We start from the raw sequence: 17,162 nt of genomic DNA, 5'->3' as shown, positions 1-17,162 counted from the left end.
CAGTTCCTTTCCCCTCCATCGGGCGGCCCGGCTGGCCAGGGGGAGGTACAGTTGGGTGCCACCGATATTGTCCCTTATCATTTGACCCATTTAGGCCTGACCTCAAAATTTTAAAAAATCCTTCTAAATCCTCCAGTTTTCTGAAATAAATATTTTCACGATTTTTCAAAAATAGCAGACCTACAAGCTCGTAGCGCGCCACTCGGTGGCGCGCTATGAGCTTGTAAATCTGCTATTTTTCAATAGCTAAATTATAACATGTTTAAAACACCAAAAGGGGTTCCCGCCCAAAATGGGTTAACTGTCGTTTTGCGCAGATCACGCAAACCTCAGCAAAAAGAAAATGACAATATCGATGGCCTCCAACTGTAGTTTAGAGACCAGGATTACTGCATGTTTTTTGTGAGGGTACCTACCCTATAGGGGACACGGGGAGAACATGCAAACTCCACACAGAAAGGCCCTTTCACCAACCCCGCCTCGGGTATGGACACTGATGACTCGGAGGAGAGAACACGCACCCCAGCGCCCACAGCGTCCCCAGTGGGAATCGAACCCAGGACCTTCTAGCTGTGAGGCGACAGCACAACCGACTGTGCCACCGTGCCCCCTATGACAATTGTGAGTCCTTCTCCTATCCACACATCAAAAGACTGCGTGTGTGTGTGTGTGTGTGTGTGTGTGTGTGTGTGTGTGTGTGTGTGTGTGTGTGTGTGTGTGTGTGTGTAGCCCACATACAGGGGTCCCTGGAACAACATATTTTCAGATGGGGGAATATTACATACAATTTTTGGGGTTCTTGACATGAAATATTGAGCACCACTGATACAGAAACATAAGGTTTTTCAGAAAACGGTCAGGATTTTGAAGACATTTCTTTTTTTAAATTCGACCAAAATGGGTTAATGGAGGGTTACTACTAGCGGCACTGGTGGCGCCCCCCCCCCCCCCCCCCCCCCCCATAATAGAGAGGGAGGGGGAACTACAGGCTTGTCTGCTTCCTTTGCAGCATGGCGGTGACGCAAGGTCAGTTATGCAACAGCACAGCACTGCAAGTCATCCAAAACCCAAGCAACGCTGTCTCCTTGTTGTTAAAGAGCTGCCTTTATTCCTCTCCAAACACCGACAGTCTGCTCACCGTTTACATTTCACATACTGCATCTCTGCCATTTCAGCAGATCTATGCACGCACTTACCCCGGGAGCAGGTGTGTGTGTGTGTGTGGGGGGGGGGGGGGGATCTAGTGAAAATACATTGACTGTTGAGAGGACCCAATCTGTTCACTCTGTGGTTTTCATTCAACCCTTTTGGATTTGGGGGCGGGGGTGTCAAATCTACTAGTCAAAATGATTCCCGACGTGTGCGACAAATCGTACGACTTCGTATCAAGGTCCATTATTTATTTTATTTGGCATTTGAGCCACAGACCCACCGTTTGACGAGACGTTGGCCCAAAACCGTAGGATAGTTTGTCGTCGTTGGGACAAGATTATGTAGAACATTCCATGCTGTACTGATGTTGGTGGTTTGGTGCCGTATAGGAGATAACAGGCAAAACGATCAAAATAACAATTCTTCTACATTCTCTAAATTGTATACTTCTTTGTAAATAACTGATGTTTAACAATAATGTTACTCTTGGGGAGCGTGAAATGAAACCAAATGGACCCATAATAAAAGGGTCCATTTGGTTTCATTTCATGCTCTCACCACCGCTGGTTGAAAACCAATGTTGTTAACTTCTAAGGGCCGATTCATACTCCTATTTTAGAGGCGAGGGGGGTACTGTCCTAAAGTCGGCTCTTCGGTGCTACTGAAAATGTCTGACGAGCCGAAATCATTTCGGCACTACAGCGCCGAAACAGCGGTAAAATAGGAGTATAAATCGGCCCTAAGATTAAACGGTAGGACATATAGGGTTGTGCCGTTGTGGGGGACAACAGCAGATGCATCCATCAACACACCCCTATTGTCCTGCTCAAGTGTCCTTGAACCGACACTGAGCCAGATTAAACTGCAAATGTCTCTCCAAACCCACTGGGGACGCTCCACTCAAACGCCAGATGGGCACTTAAGACAAAAGACGACGGAGAGCAGAGATCTACACCAAGAGAAAACACGGTTTACTGTACGGTGTGCATCGTGTCTCTCTCTTACCCTGCACACAGTCTCTCTCTTACCCTGCACACAGTCTCTCTCTTACCCTGCACACAGTCTCTCTCTTACCCTGCACACAGTCTCTCTCTTACCCTGCACACAGTCTCTCTCTTACCCGGCACACAGTCTCTCTCTTACCCTGCACACAGTCTCTCTCTTACCCTGCACACAGTCTCTCTCTTACCCTGCACACAGTCTCTCTCTTACCCTGCACACAGTCTCTCTCTTACCCTGCACACAGTCTCTCTCTTACCCTGCACACAGTCTCTCTCTCACCCTGCACACAGTCTCTCTCTCACCCTGCACACAGTCTCTCTCTCACCCTGCACACAGTCTCTCTCTCACCCTGCACACAGTCTCTCTCTCACCCTGCACACAGTCTCTCTCTCACCCTGCACACAGTCTCTCTCTTACCCTGCACACAGTCTCTCTCTTACCCTGCACACAGTCTCTCTCTTACCCTGCACACAGTCTCTCTCTTACCCTGCACACAGTCTCTCTCTTACCCTGCACACAGTCTCTCTCTTACCCTGCACACAGTCTCTCTCTTACCCTGCACACAGTCTCTCTCTTACCCTGCACACAGTCTCTCTCTTACCCTGCACACAGTCTCTCTCTTACCCTGCACACAGTCTCTCTCTCACCCTGCACACAGTCTCTCTCTCACCCTGCACACAGTCTCTCTCTTACCCTGCACAGTCTCTCCCTCACCCTGCACAGTCTCTCTCTTACCCTGCACACAGTCTCTCTCTCACCCTGCACACAGTCTCTCTCTTACCCTGCACAGTCTCTTACCCTGCACACAGTCTCTCTCTTACCCTGCACACAGTCTCTCTCTTACCCTGCACAGTCTCTCTCTCACCCTGCACACAGTCTCTCTCTTACCCTGCACACAGTCTCTCTCTTACCCTGCACACAGTCTCTCTCTCTCACCCTGCACACAGTCTCTCTCTCACCCTGCACACAGTCTCTCTCTCACCCTGCACACAGTCTCTCTCTTACCCTGCACACAGTCTCTCTCTTACCCTGCACACAGTCTCTCTCTTACCCGCACACAGTCTCTCTCTTACCCCGCACACAGTCTCTCTCTCACCCCGCACACAGTCTCTCTCTCACCCCGCACACAGTCTCTCTCTCACCCCGCACACAGTCTCTCTCTTACCCTGCACACAGTCTCTCTCTTACCCTGCACACAGTCTCTCTCTTACCCTGCACACAGTCTCTCTCTTACCCTGCACAGTCTCTCTCTTACCCTGCACAGTCTCTCTCTTACCCTGCACACAGTCTCTCTCTTACCCTGCACACAGTCTCTCTCTTACCCTGCACACAGTCTCTCTCTTACCCTGCACACAGTCTCTCTCTTACCCTGCACACAGTCTCTCTCTTACCCTGCACACAGTCTCTCTCTTACCCTGCACACAGTCTCTCTCTCACCCTGCACACAGTCTCTCTCTTACCCTGCACACAGTCTCTCTCTTACCCTGCACACAGTCTCTCTCTTACCCTGCACACAGTCTCTCTCTTACCCTGCACACAGTCTCTCTCTTACCCTGCACACAGTCTCTCTCTTACCCTGCACAGTCTCTCTCTCACCCTGCACACAGTCTCTCTCTTACCCTGCACACAGTCTCTCTCTTACCCTGCACACAGTCTCTCTCTTACCCTGCACACAGTCTCTCTCTTACCCTGCACACAGTCTCTCTCTTACCCTGCACACAGTCTCTCTCTCACCCTGCACACAGTCTCTCTCTCACCCTGCACACAGTCTCTCTCTCACCCTGCACACAGTCTCTCTCTCTTACCCTGCACACAGTCTCTCTCTTACCCTGCACACAGTCTCTCTCTTACCCTGCACACAGTCTCTCTCTTACCCTGCACACAGTCTCTCTCTTACCCTGCACACAGTCTCTCTCTCACCCTGCACACAGTCTCTCTCTCTTACCCTGCACACAGTCTCTCTCTCACCCTGCACACAGTCTCTCTCTCTTACCCTGCACACAGTCTCTCTCTCACCCTGCACACAGTCTCTCTCTTACCCTGCACACAGTCTCTCTCTTACCCTGCACACAGTCTCTCTCTTACCCGGCACACAGTCTCTCTCTCACCCTGCACACAGTCTCTCTCTCACCCTGCACACAGTCTCTCTCTTACCCTGCACACAGTCTCTCTCTCACCCTGCACACAGTCTCTCTCTTACCCTGCACACAGTCTCTCTCTTACCCTGCACACAGTCTCTCTCACCCTGCACACAGTCTCTCTCTCACCCTGCACACAGTCTCTCTCTTACCCTGCACACAGTCTCTCTCTTACCCTGCACACAGTCTCTCTCTTACCCTGCACAGTCTCTCTCTTACCCTGCACACAGTCTCTCTCTTACCCTGCACACAGTCTCTCTCTTACCCTGCACACAGTCTCTCTCTTACCCTGCACACAGTCTCTCTCTTACCCTGCACACAGTCTCTCTCTTACCCTGCACACAGTCTCTCTCTCACCCTGCACACAGTCTCTCTCTTACCCTGCACAGTCTCTCTCTTACCCTGCACACAGTCTCTCTCTTACCCTGCACACAGTCTCTCTCTTACCCTGCACACAGTCTCTCTCTTACCCTGCACACAGACATCTGGTTGGTGGTGAGGGTTCCCGTCTTGTCGGAGCAGATGACCGAGGTGCAGCCCAGGGTTTCGACGGAGGGCAAGCTGCGGACGATGGCATTCTTCTTGGCCATTCGCCGGGTTCCAAGGGCCAGGCAGGTAGTGATGACAGCCGGGAGACCTGAGGTGGCGGCGGGGGGGGGGTTGAACATTTCAATATAAATGTTCACACAAACATATATCGTCGAGTCACGCGCTTCGAATGTTATCAACCGATAATCACCAGTAGGTTACTTATCAGTTATCACTCAAATGAAATGGAGCCGGCAGGCAGACACGGAAGTGAAAGTACTGCCTAGCCGCCGAAGGAGAAACGTTGCGACACTGACTTACGTGGGCCGGTTAAGACCGATATGAGGTTAGGGGACTTACGTGGGCCGGTTAAGACCGATATGAGGTTAGGGGACTTACGTGGGCCGGTTAAGACCGATATGAGGTTAGGGGACTTACGTGGGCCGGTTAAGACGGATATGAGGTTAGGGGACTTACGTGGGTCGGTTAAGACTGATATGAGTTTAGGGGACTTACGTGGCCGTTTAAGACTGAGGTTAGGGTTAGTAATAATCGGACAACGCGACCAATGTCTCCGCATTTCGGACGTCTCCGTGTTACCTAATCACAGCCAGTCGGCTCCAGGCGAGCCTGCTGGCTCCATTGCATTCGAGTGATACTACCTACTGGCCTACTGGTGATTAGCGGTTGAATTAAAATGTAATCCGCTAATCGAGTCTTCTATTCATTGCTGGTAGAGATGGTCCTTTTTATTTTTCTAAATATTTATCCCACAATTTTGCAACCCATTTTTTCACCCAGTGTCAATTATCTAATCCTGGGTGCTACACTTCCTCTGCCAACCTGGGGGGGCAGCGGACTGACCTCATGCTGCCTTCTATGCATGAGGAGTCCGAGCTGCTTCTTTTCACCCGACAGGGGGCAGTTTCCCCAGGCGGACGTAGCACGTTATTCCGACCAGTTCCTTCTGGCGCCCCGGCTGGCCAGGGGGAGGTAGTTTAGAGACCAGGATTACTGCATGTTTTTTGTGAGGGTACCTACCCTAGGGGACACGGGGAGAACATGAAAACTCCACACAGAAAGGCCCTACCCCGCCTCGGATATGGGCACTGATGAAGCGCCCACAGCGTCCCCAGCTGGAATCGAACCCAGGACCTTCTAGCTGTGAGGCGACTGCACTATTTGGGGCAGCGGTGGCCTAAGGGTTAGAGGAGCGCCCTTGTTGCCGAAAGGTTGCCGGTTCGATTCCCCGGACGGGCAGGGAAAATCTGGGTCGGGAAGCGATTGGTCATCACTCACCCAACACCGCTGAAGTGCCCTTGAGCAAGGCACTGGAGCTGCTTAGTGGCCAACAGTATAAGACCGAGGTTGTGCTGGTCAACCTCAGTCAGCTCCCAGGTTTTAAGTGTGTGTGTGTGTGTGTGTCTGTGTGTTTCTATGTGCAGGGCGTTTCTGAAAATGAGCACTTGTGCTCAGCTACTACCCTGGGTAAATAAAGGAAATAACAGGGCTGTGGTGGTTAGACCAGTAGGGATGGTCCCTTCTGGTCTAACCACCCTTTTACCTTTGTCTTTAGTACCTTAGCCTGGTTTTCCAAAGGTGTGAAAGTAGCATGATTGATTACATGATGAGTAACCTTATAATCCTTGAATTCGACATTCCTGGTAAGTGTATGTTGTGGCAGTGCTCATTTTTGGAGGCAGAAGCCAAATTCCAATTCTCCGATTTCTGCCACCTCCGGGCCGCCAGTGTAACCCGGACATAGTTTGAATCCCAAATCAGAATTTGCTTCTCAAGTTCCAAAACGGACCCTTACAGGTGTGCAACTCTGAGAGTATACAAATGTACATTTGAATAGGTAAATAGAAGTCCGGCACGCCTCGGCCAGTAGAAGGTAGAAGGGCTTGTTGGTGCTCAACAGGGACAACTTGCATCAGAGAAAATAACAATAGCTGGGCACTTCAGGAGAGACATACTCCCAAATAGAAGATACTGGAGCATGCTACTGGTCTGTGTTATCCAGGGGTTCCGTTTTGACTTTCGTCTTACTCTCCTGAAGTGCCCAGATATTATTATTTTCTCTGGTACATTTGAACACTCTCAGAATTAGGGGGGGGGGGGGGGGTCCTCAAAATGTAAATGTTTAAGAATCACTGATCCATCATCAGTGTCAATACCCTAGGTGGGGTTGGCAAAAAGGGCATTTCTGTGTGGAGTTTGCATGTTCTCCCCGTGTCCCCTAGGGTAGGTTCCTTCCACGCGCTCCTCCCGGGGGAAACCCCCCCCCTTGTCGGGTGAAAAGAAGCAGCTCGGACTCCTCATGCGTAGAAGGAAGCATGAGGTCAGTCCGTTGCTCTCCCCAGGTTGGCAGAGTGAGTGTATAGCGCCCAGGATTACATTAGATACATTGACACTGGGTGAAGAAAAAAAAAGTGGGTTGCAAAAATCGTGGGATAAAAGAAATTAAGGAATAAAAGAAAAACACTGGATTATAACACCACGTCAATCTATCACAGACAGAAACGGCATTATTTATAGTATTAACCTCAGCAAATAATAAATAATGCCGTGTTGTTTCGTCGACTAAAACCAAGACGAAAAATGTTCGTCGACGACCTTTTTTCACTGAAGAAAACTAAATGGAAACTAAAAGCCCGCCAAAATACATTTTGGTCGACTAAATCAACTGATTTAGTTGACTAAAATCTTATGATATTTAGTCGACTAAACCAGACTTAACACTAAAACATTCAGGGTGACTAAAATGCGACCAGGAACTAAATGAAAACCATTCAAGAGAGACTACTAATGACTACTAAAAACTAAAAATATGCTGCCCCCCCCCAAAAAAAAGCAACACTGACCCTCGGGAATGGCGGCCACGGCGAGCGCCACGGCGATCTTGAAGTAGTAGACGGCGCCGCGGATCCAGGAGCCTCCGTGGACGGGGTCGTTGAAGTGTCCGATGTTGATGATCCACACGGCGATGCAGATCAGCGAGATCACCTTGGACAGCTGCTCGCCGAACTCGTCCAGCTTCTGCTGCAGCGGCGTCTTCTCCTGCTCCGTGGCCGCCATCTCGTCGCGGATCTTCCCGATCTCCGTGTTGATGCCCGAGGCCACCACCACGCCCACCGCCTTCCCCGCCGCGATGTTGGTAACCCTGGGAGGAGGAGGGAGGAGGAGGATATGCAACGGGATTCGAATGTCATCACCGTGCGATAATCACTGGTATGTTCTTACCATTATCAAATATTAACCCATTTTGGGCGGGAAACCCTTTTTGGCGTTTTAAGCATTATGTTATGCTTTAGCTATTTAAAAATAGCAGACCTACAAGTTCATAGCGCGGCACTCGGTGCCGCGCTATGAACTTGTAGGTCTGCTATTTTTGAAAAATCATGAAAATGTGCCTCAAATATTTGAATATATATTATTACAGAGTGAAATCTTTAACTCAAATCTTTGATTCAGGGGAGGTCCCTGGAGGCTGGAACAACATTTTCATATAATCTTTGGGCCCTTGACATGAAATATTGAGCACCACTGATACAGAAACATAAGTGTTTTCAGAAAAACTGTCAGGATTTTGAAGACATTTTTTAAAATGTCGACGTCAGGCCTAAATGGGTTAATGCAAATATGTTTTCCATAATAAAAAAAGAAACAAAACAAACGGAGAAGAGGATGTGTGCCAAAATGCCAGGAGGAGTGCTTACAGAGAAGAGCATGTTCTTCTTGTCCTGGTTCACAGCACGGGGGTCAGGCACAGGGTCAGTGTGCTTGATCACAGACACAGACTCGCCTACAGGGAGACAACAGAAGGCAGGAGGTCAGTTACTCAACACAACAGACACAATACAGTACAAGTCGTCAAAAAACTCAGGATGCTGTCAAAACGGTTGTACTCGAGCAACCAGTTTAGCAGCAAATGCTATTACCGTCACACGTGTGCTATTGAGAAACAAAATAGGGATAGGCATTTGCCAATGGTCACATATGGTACATGTCGCTTTTTTTGACGTGGTCCCAATTTCTTTTTTTTTTGTAAATATGCTTTTGGTATGTAAAAATGTCACCATAGTGCCCCTACTAGGCTTAGTGTATTATTGTATGCCTTGTTTATTTTTCGCTAACTAAGGACCCCCTCGGAAATTTGATCTTTATATTCTCAAGGGGTATATCCTTTTAATAAAAAGGTACTATACTACATTTTTTATTACAAACATTCTTCTTGGTAACAGTAATATAAATTAGCTCTCAGACTATAGAGAGGGGGGGGGGGGGGGGGGGGGGGGGGCGTGGTCTGGTATGAGAATGTTGAGCAACCTCAATCCAGGAATTTGTAGATCATGTGATGGGAGAGGGAGAGAGAGAGAGAGAGAGAGAGAGAGAGAGAGAGAGAGACATGGATGATAGCTAAGCCATTGTACAGCAAACACATTAGCAGAGCTATACATAGACGACATTTTCTATCGGTCGCGCTGCGCCACAGTTTACAATCACCGCTATCAGATGCGAGCGGGGAAGTCGCTGCAGTCGGGGTGGAAACATCATGTCCAAAACAGAAAAGAAACTGTCCGCTAAAATCACAACTCAAAACAGGCTTTTTTTTTTAGATTTGGATTTCAGATTATTTCCGTGCGACGCTGTAGCATGACGAAGGAGGGCGTTAAATTACGGAGAGAAGCGGTTTCTGCCCTACGGCAACGAGATGGTAACTAGGGCTCCGCAATTAACCCATTGAGACCGCCGAGACCAGATTCTACAAAATGTCTTCTAAATCATGACAGTTTTCTGGAAAAACCTGATGTTTCTACAGTTGGAGGCCATCGATATTGTCCTTTTCTTTTTGCTGAGGTTTGCGTGATCTGCGCAAAAGGACAGTTTGGTGTTTTAAACATTATGTTATAATTTAGCTATTGAAAAATAGCAGATCTACAAGCTCGTAGCGCGCCACCGAGTGGCGCGCTACGAGCTTGTAGGTCTGCTATTTTTGAAAAATCGTGAAAATATTTATTTTAGAAGGATTTTTTTTTAATTTTGAGGTCAGGCCTAAATGGGTCAAATGATAAGGGACAATATCGGTGGCACCCAACTGTATGTCAGTGGTTCTCAAACTGTTTCATGTCAATGAACCCAAAAATATATATGTAATTGGTCACTGTCACCCCCATCTGAAAATATGTTGTTCCTGGGAAGTTAAAAACGTTTGAGGTGAAAAACTATATATATTCAAAGATTTGCGCCACATTCTCACGACCTTCCTAACATAGCAGATCTACAAGCTCGTAGATCTGCAATTTAAAGTTTTAAAATCATGGTTGTTAAAAGCTACGGTGACACAAATGCGTTCCAGGTCTTAATGGGTTCAAAGCTAATGTGAAAATGCTTATATTGCTGGATGTGGTTAATTGTGCACTCTTTGCCGTCTATCAAAATGTCTATGTAAGGCAAGGAATGCTGCCAGCTGCGATTAATCTGGCAATCAACAGAACATCTTACCGGTCAGAATGGATTGGTCTACCCGCAGGGTTGTGGATTTGATGGAGCAGATACGAATATCAGCAGGAACCTTGTCTCCAACTAGAGGGAAAAAGGTTTTAGCAAAATTAGAGATAAAAATGCAGCAACTAGAAAAAAAAGTGGAAACAAACAAACAAACAAACAAACAAACAAACAAACAAACAAACAAACAAACAAACAAACAAACAAACAAACAAACAAACAAACAAACAAAAAAACAAACAAACAAACAAAAACACACACACACACACACACACACACACACACACACACACACACACACACACACACACACACACACACACACACACACACACACACACACACACACACACACACACACACACACACACACACACACACACACACACACACACACACACACACACACACACACACACACATTATAGCCTAGTTCAGACAGAAGATTTGCAAGCCAAGTTGAAAATTGGAACCGCTTGCAACAGAATTCTCCAAACTGTGGATTGTTGCAATATAAAACTGGACAGTCCACATCCAGGCCACGGACGGAGGTCGCTTATTGTCCGTTTCCATAGCAACAGCTCTCGTCACGACAACATACTTCATTGATGCTCAAACTCCAGCATCTGACTGACAGCGCAACAATCTCTCCTCCTGTATCAATTTAGCCATGTTGTATAGTGTATATATTCTGCTTCATTCCTATTATATTGGAGATAGTTTATTAAAGGTATATTCAGTGATTTGACTTAATTCAAATATCACTTATTTTTTTCTTTTTTTCTGGATAATCCTCCCTACTATAGAGTGTGCTGACCATATAAGGAGTTCCTCCCTGTCCCCAGTGAGCCCCTGGGGTCAAAAAACCCTAGTTTCAGTTTTGGTGGCGGGTGGCAAAACCTTCATCTAAATAAGGATGAGTGGGGCCTTCCTCCAATCATGATCGAGTGGGGGCGGGCCTTGGTGCACGTGCTGTTGGCCTGTTGCACTTCCCCCCACTGTAGAGCGTGCATGTGCACATTTTGTTACCGGGGCAGACTGGGTGGTTTTCCAAATCACCCAAATCACTGAATGCTCCTTTAAACCATGATACAACTATTCCGGAATCTTTCAATTCAGAGTTACAGTCGCTTCTGAAATCGGCGCGAAAGGAGTTTGCCCTCGGCCCATCGCATTGTGCTGCCTTTGGAAAGGCATGCCCCTGCCTGCCCTGCCCTGCCCTGCCCTGCCCTGCCCTGCCCTGCCCTGCCCTGCGCGTAACATTTGCAAGAGCAACGGATAAATCATAATAAATGAAAGTCGTTTGCTTGTGATTCTACGGGTCAAATCTCATGAGAGATGTACGAGAGACTCAAAGTAGCCCGGCATCATCATCATCAGCCACCCTGTAACATTTCACTGCAATGTTTCAAAATGGTTTCGTCTACCGAGCTGCAGGGCTCAGAAATCCAGGGGAGGAAATTACCACTGTGCCACCACGGAGCCCAGACAAATGTCGTTACCAGCGTTATTATCAGATGACATTTGCCTAACCACGTTATGGAGTCCTGCTGTTGTCGGAACGGACAACGGCCGTCATTCACACCATCATGAAAGTCAATATTTGCAGATGAATCATCACGCTGAACTGAAACAGACCTTTGGCTTTCCAAATATGACCAGCTTCTAAAAGCCACAGTGTCCTGTCAAGAGTACGACAATAGTATGCAGCCTTGGTTAGTATTGCTATCCAGACAAATAACATTCAGTCATCGTATCGACCAAGAAGAATACATGAAGTGAATTATTAGTAGTATACATAAAATGTTCCCTCATCATGACCTAGAGGTGGTAGAAATGTTGGCTTTAACCCATTTTGACCTGAGATAAGATTCTATAAGAATTTCTTCTACATCCTGACAGTTTTCTGAAAAAGCTGTTTCTATGTCGGCGAACATTTTTCGTCTTAGTATTAGTCGACGAAATCAACACAGCGCGGCATGCAGCGGCAGATGTACTGTAGATGTACTGTAGAAGTACTGTAGATGTACTGTAGATGTACTGTAGAAGTACTGTAGATGTACTGTAGATGTACTGTAGATGTACTGTAGATGTACTGTAGATGTACTGTAGATGTACTGTATAAGTACTGTAAAAGTACTGTAGATGTACTGTAGATGTACTGTAGATGTACTGTAGATGTACTGTAGATGTACTGTATAAGTACTGTAAATGTACTGTAGAAGTACTGTAGATGTACTGTAGATGTACTGTAAATGTACTGTAGAAGTACTGTAGAAGTACTGTAGATGTACTGTAGATGTACTGTAGATGTACTGTAGAAGTACTGTAGATGTACTGTAGATGTACTGTAAATGTACTGTAGATGTACTGTAGATGTACTGTAGATGTACTGTAGATGTACTGTAAATGTACTGTAGAAGTACTGTAGATGTACTGTAAATGTACTGTAGAAGTACTGTAGATGTACTGTAAATGTACTGTAGATGTACTGTAGATGTACTGTAGATGTACTGTAGATGTACTGTAAATGTACTGTAGATGTACTGTAAATGTACTGTAGATGTACTGTAGATGTACTGTAAATGTACTGTAGAAGTACTGTAGATGTACTGTAGATGTACTGTAGATGTACTGTAGATGTACTGTAGATGTACTGTAAATGTACTGTAGAAGTACTGTAGATGTACTGTAAATGTACTGTAGAAGTACTGTAGATGTACTGTAAATGTACTGTAGATGTACTGTAGATGTACTGTAGATGTACTGTAGATGTACTGTAAATGTACTGTAGATGTACTGTAAATGTACTGTAGAAGTACTGTAGATGTACTGTATAAGTACTGTAGATGTACTGTAGATGTACTGTAGATGTACTGTAGATGTACTGTAGATGTACTGTAGATGTACTGTAGATGTACTGTAAATGTACTGTAAATGTACTGTAAATGTACTGTAGATGTACTGTAGATGTACTGTATAAGTACTGTAGATGTACTGTAGATGTACTGTAGATGTACTGTAGATGTACTGTAGATGTACTGTAGATGTACTGTAAATGTACTGTAGATGTACTGTAGATGTACTGTAGAAGTACTGTAGATGTACTGTAGATGTACTGTAGATGTACTGTAAATGTACTGTAGAAGTACTGTAGATGTACTGTAGATGTACTGTAGAAGTACTGTAGATGTACTGTAGATGTACTGTAGATGTACTGTAGATGTACTGTAGATGTACTGTAAATGTACTGTAGAAGTACTGTAGAAGTACTGTAGATGTACTGTAGATGTACTGTAGATGTACTGTAAATGTACTGTAAATGTACTGTAGAAGTACTGTAGATGTACTGTAGATGTACTGTAGAAGTACTGTAGATGTACTGTAGATGTACTGTAGATGTACTGTAAATGTACTGTAGAAGTACTGTAGATGTACTGTAGATGTACTGTAGATGTACTGTAAATGTACTGTAGAAGTACTGTAGATGTACTGTAGAAGTACTGTAGATGTACTGTAGAAGTACTGTAGATGTACTGTAGATGTACTGTAGATGTACTGTAAATGTACTGTAGAAGTACTGTAGATGTACTGTAAATGTACTGTAGATGTACTGTAGATGTACTGTAGATGTACTGTAAATGTACTGTAGAAGTACTGTAGATGTACTGTAGATGTACTGTAGATGTACTGTATAAGTACTGTAGATGTACTGTAGATGTACTGTAGATGTACTGTAGATGTACTGTAGATGTACTGTAGATGTACTGTAAATGTACTGTAGAAGTACTGTAGATGTACTGTAGATGTACTGTAGATGTACTGTAAATGTACTGTAGATGTACTGTAGATGTACTGTAGATGTACTGTAAATGTACTGTAGAAGTACTGTAGAAGTACTGTAGAAGTACTGTAGATGTACTGTAGATGTACTGTAGAAGTACTGTAGATGTACTGTAGATGTACTGTAGATGTACTGTAAATGTACTGTAGAAGTACTGTAGATGTACTGTAGATGTACTGTAGATGTACTGTAAATGTACTGTAGAAGTACTGTAGATGTACTGTAGAAGTACTGTAGATGTACTGTAGAAGTACTGTAGATGTACTGTAGATGTACTGTAAATGTACTGTAGAAGTACTGTAGATGTACTGTAAATGTACTGTAGATGTACTGTAGATGTACTGTAGATGTACTGTAAATGTACTGTAGAAGTACTGTAGATGTACTGTAGATGTACTGTAGATGTACTGTATAAGTACTGTAGATGTACTGTAGATGTACTGTAGATGTACTGTAGATGTACTGTAGATGTACTGTAAATGTACTGTAGATGTACTGTAGATGTACTGTAGATGTACTGTAAATGTACTGTAGAAGTACTGTAGATGTACTGTAAATGTACTGTAGAAGTACTGTAGATGTACTGTAGATGTACTGTAGAAGTACTGTAGATGTACTGTAAATGTACTGTAGAAGTACTGTAGATGTACTGTAGATGTACTGTAGATGTACTGTAAATGTACTGTAGATGTACTGTAGATGTACTGTAAATGTACTGTAGATGTACTGTAGATGTACTGTAGAAGTACTGTAGATGTACTGTAGATGTACTGTAGATGTACTGTAAATGTACTGTAGAAGTACTGTAGATGTACTGTAGATGTACTGTAGATGTACTGTAAATGTACTGTAGAAGTACTGTAGATGTACTGTAGAAGTACTGTAGATGTACTGTAGAAGTACTGTAGATGTACTGTAGATGTACTGTAGATGTACTGTAAATGTACTGTAGAAGTACTGTAGATGTACTGTAGATGTACTGTAGATGTACTGTAAATGTACTGTAGAAGTACTGTAGATGTACTGTAAATGTACTGTAGATGTACTGTAGATGTACTGTAGATGTACTGTATAAGTACTGTAGATGTACTGTAGATGTACTGTAGATGTACTGTATATGTACTGTATAAGTACTGTAAATGTACTGTAAATGTACTGTAGAAGTACTGTAAATGTACTGTAGAAGTAGGTAATAGTTTCTTTGCAAAATGTGACATGTCTGACAGGTTGGATAATAATAATAACGAAACAGCTTGACCTTTTTCCCCATCACACAGTGTGACATCTAATGAACAAGAAAGCCAAAATCGTGCAATGTGCAAACACCCTAAGGGGTTCCATCCCCACTGGGACCGGAACACCGTACTAAAAATGTCTTATACTCATGGCACTGTTAGATGCCATGTTAGCTAAATGCCCCAGCTTGGTTTACTATGTTTGCTTTAACCCATTTTGACCCGAGATCAGATTCTAAAAATGTCTTCTACATCCTGACAGTTTTCTGAAAAAGCTATGTTTATATGTCAGTCGTTCTTCGATTTTTCAAAAAAATAGCAGACCTACAAGCTCGTAGATCTGCTGTTTTTCAATAGCTAAAGCATGGGGCGGCGGTGGCTCAGGGGTAGAGTGGCTGGATGGTAACCGCAAGGTTGCCAGTTCGAACCCGGGCTCCCCCAGAGTTAGTGTCGAAGTGTCCTTGAGCAAGACTCTGAACCCCTAATTGATCCTGATGTGCTGGTTGGTGCCTTGCATGGTTTCCGCTGCCATCGGTGTATGTGTGAGTGGGTGAATGTGATGCACAATCTACGTAAAGCGCCTTGGATAAAGGCGCTATATAAATGCACCATTTACCATAACATAATGCTAACACCAAAAGGGGCTCCCGCCCAAAATGGGTTAATGCCCGTTAGTGCAACCTTACGTAATTGTTGGCTCACAAATCGGTTCGGAGGATACCATGCAGTTTCCAACAAACGGCAGAAGCTATGTCAATGGGGCCCTACTACAGTCTAAAGGGAAACGTTTAAAAGGGGACGAGGCTTTCTCCGAGTTCAATAGGCAGTCAATCAGTATAAGCCGTGGACTGCAAAATGCCCAGCAGCTCCTTTCAGGACTGCTAGCAGTCTTTCACTTCCTTTGCTATAGGCAGAGGGAGAGGAGGAGGAAGGCCAGAGAAAGAAGGAGAGGAAGTAGAGGGATTGGAAGCCATAAAAAGGCCAGTGAGTCTCAAAGGAAAAGGCCAATTTGAGCACATCTGAATTGCAGCGAGTGACCCAATTCAGCTTCGTAATACTACATAAACTAAGGCAGTGGAAACTAGGGAACTGGCTCAGGTCGTCGTGGCACAGTCCCCCTGAGCGTAGCTGACGTATAGACCTACTTTGTTAAAGATGCAAATTGGAAAAGATGGACCTTGTTTTACATAACCGTGTACCTCAGTGAAAACAACTTAATTATACTTAATTTGTTTGACCAAGTATACATTTGCCCTCACACAGACAACAGAGCTCGAAGAAGAATGCACCTCACAAAAAATGTAAAATCTTCTCGGGCCAAATAATAATGAAAGTAAATTAGTTAATGATGAATACGTGACTGTGGGAAACGGTGTGAGCGAGAATTACTGAAAACAAGTAAAGATAAAAAGTTGTAAATAAACATATTTAAAATGGCACGCTTTTCAGCTTAAGCTGAGACCCCCCCCCCCCCCCGCCGTATGGCCTTCAGAGAAGGGGTGGAGAATAGCATGAGGCCAACAATGCAAGCGGCAACACACAGACAGCCAAACATGGTTAACCCATTTTGACCTGAGATCAGATTCTAAAAATACCTTCTACATCCCGACAGTTCTCTGAAAAAGCTATGTTTCTATGTCAGTGGTTCTTCGATTTTTCAAAAATAGCAGACCTACAAGCTCGTAGCGCGCCACTCGGTGGCGCGCTATGAGCTTGTAGATCTGCTAGTTTTCAATAGCTAAAGCATAACATAAT

General features: G+C 44.9%; 1 pseudogene across 1 annotated transcript in view; it reads right to left on the bottom strand.

The window, feature by feature from the left end:
- LOC306934707 (sarcoplasmic/endoplasmic reticulum calcium ATPase 2-like) overlaps positions 1-17,162 on the bottom strand; it is a 72,473-nt pseudogene that overhangs the window by 25,746 nt on the left and 29,565 nt on the right. Inside the window, exons 7-10 of the transcript XR_013792550.1 lie at positions 10,326-10,406; positions 8,540-8,625; positions 7,685-7,983; positions 4,763-4,929 (exon numbers count right to left, since the gene is read on the bottom strand). The product of XR_013792550.1 is annotated as a sarcoplasmic/endoplasmic reticulum calcium ATPase 2-like (transcript). The remainder of the gene's footprint in view (positions 1-4,762; positions 4,930-7,684; positions 7,984-8,539; positions 8,626-10,325; positions 10,407-17,162) is intronic.

This window comes from Electrona antarctica, assembly GCF_951216825.1.
Source record: "Electrona antarctica genome assembly, chromosome: 12".
NCBI lineage: Eukaryota > Metazoa > Chordata > Actinopteri > Myctophiformes > Myctophidae > Electrona > Electrona antarctica.
This window is presented reverse-complemented; position numbering and strand designations above follow the sequence as displayed.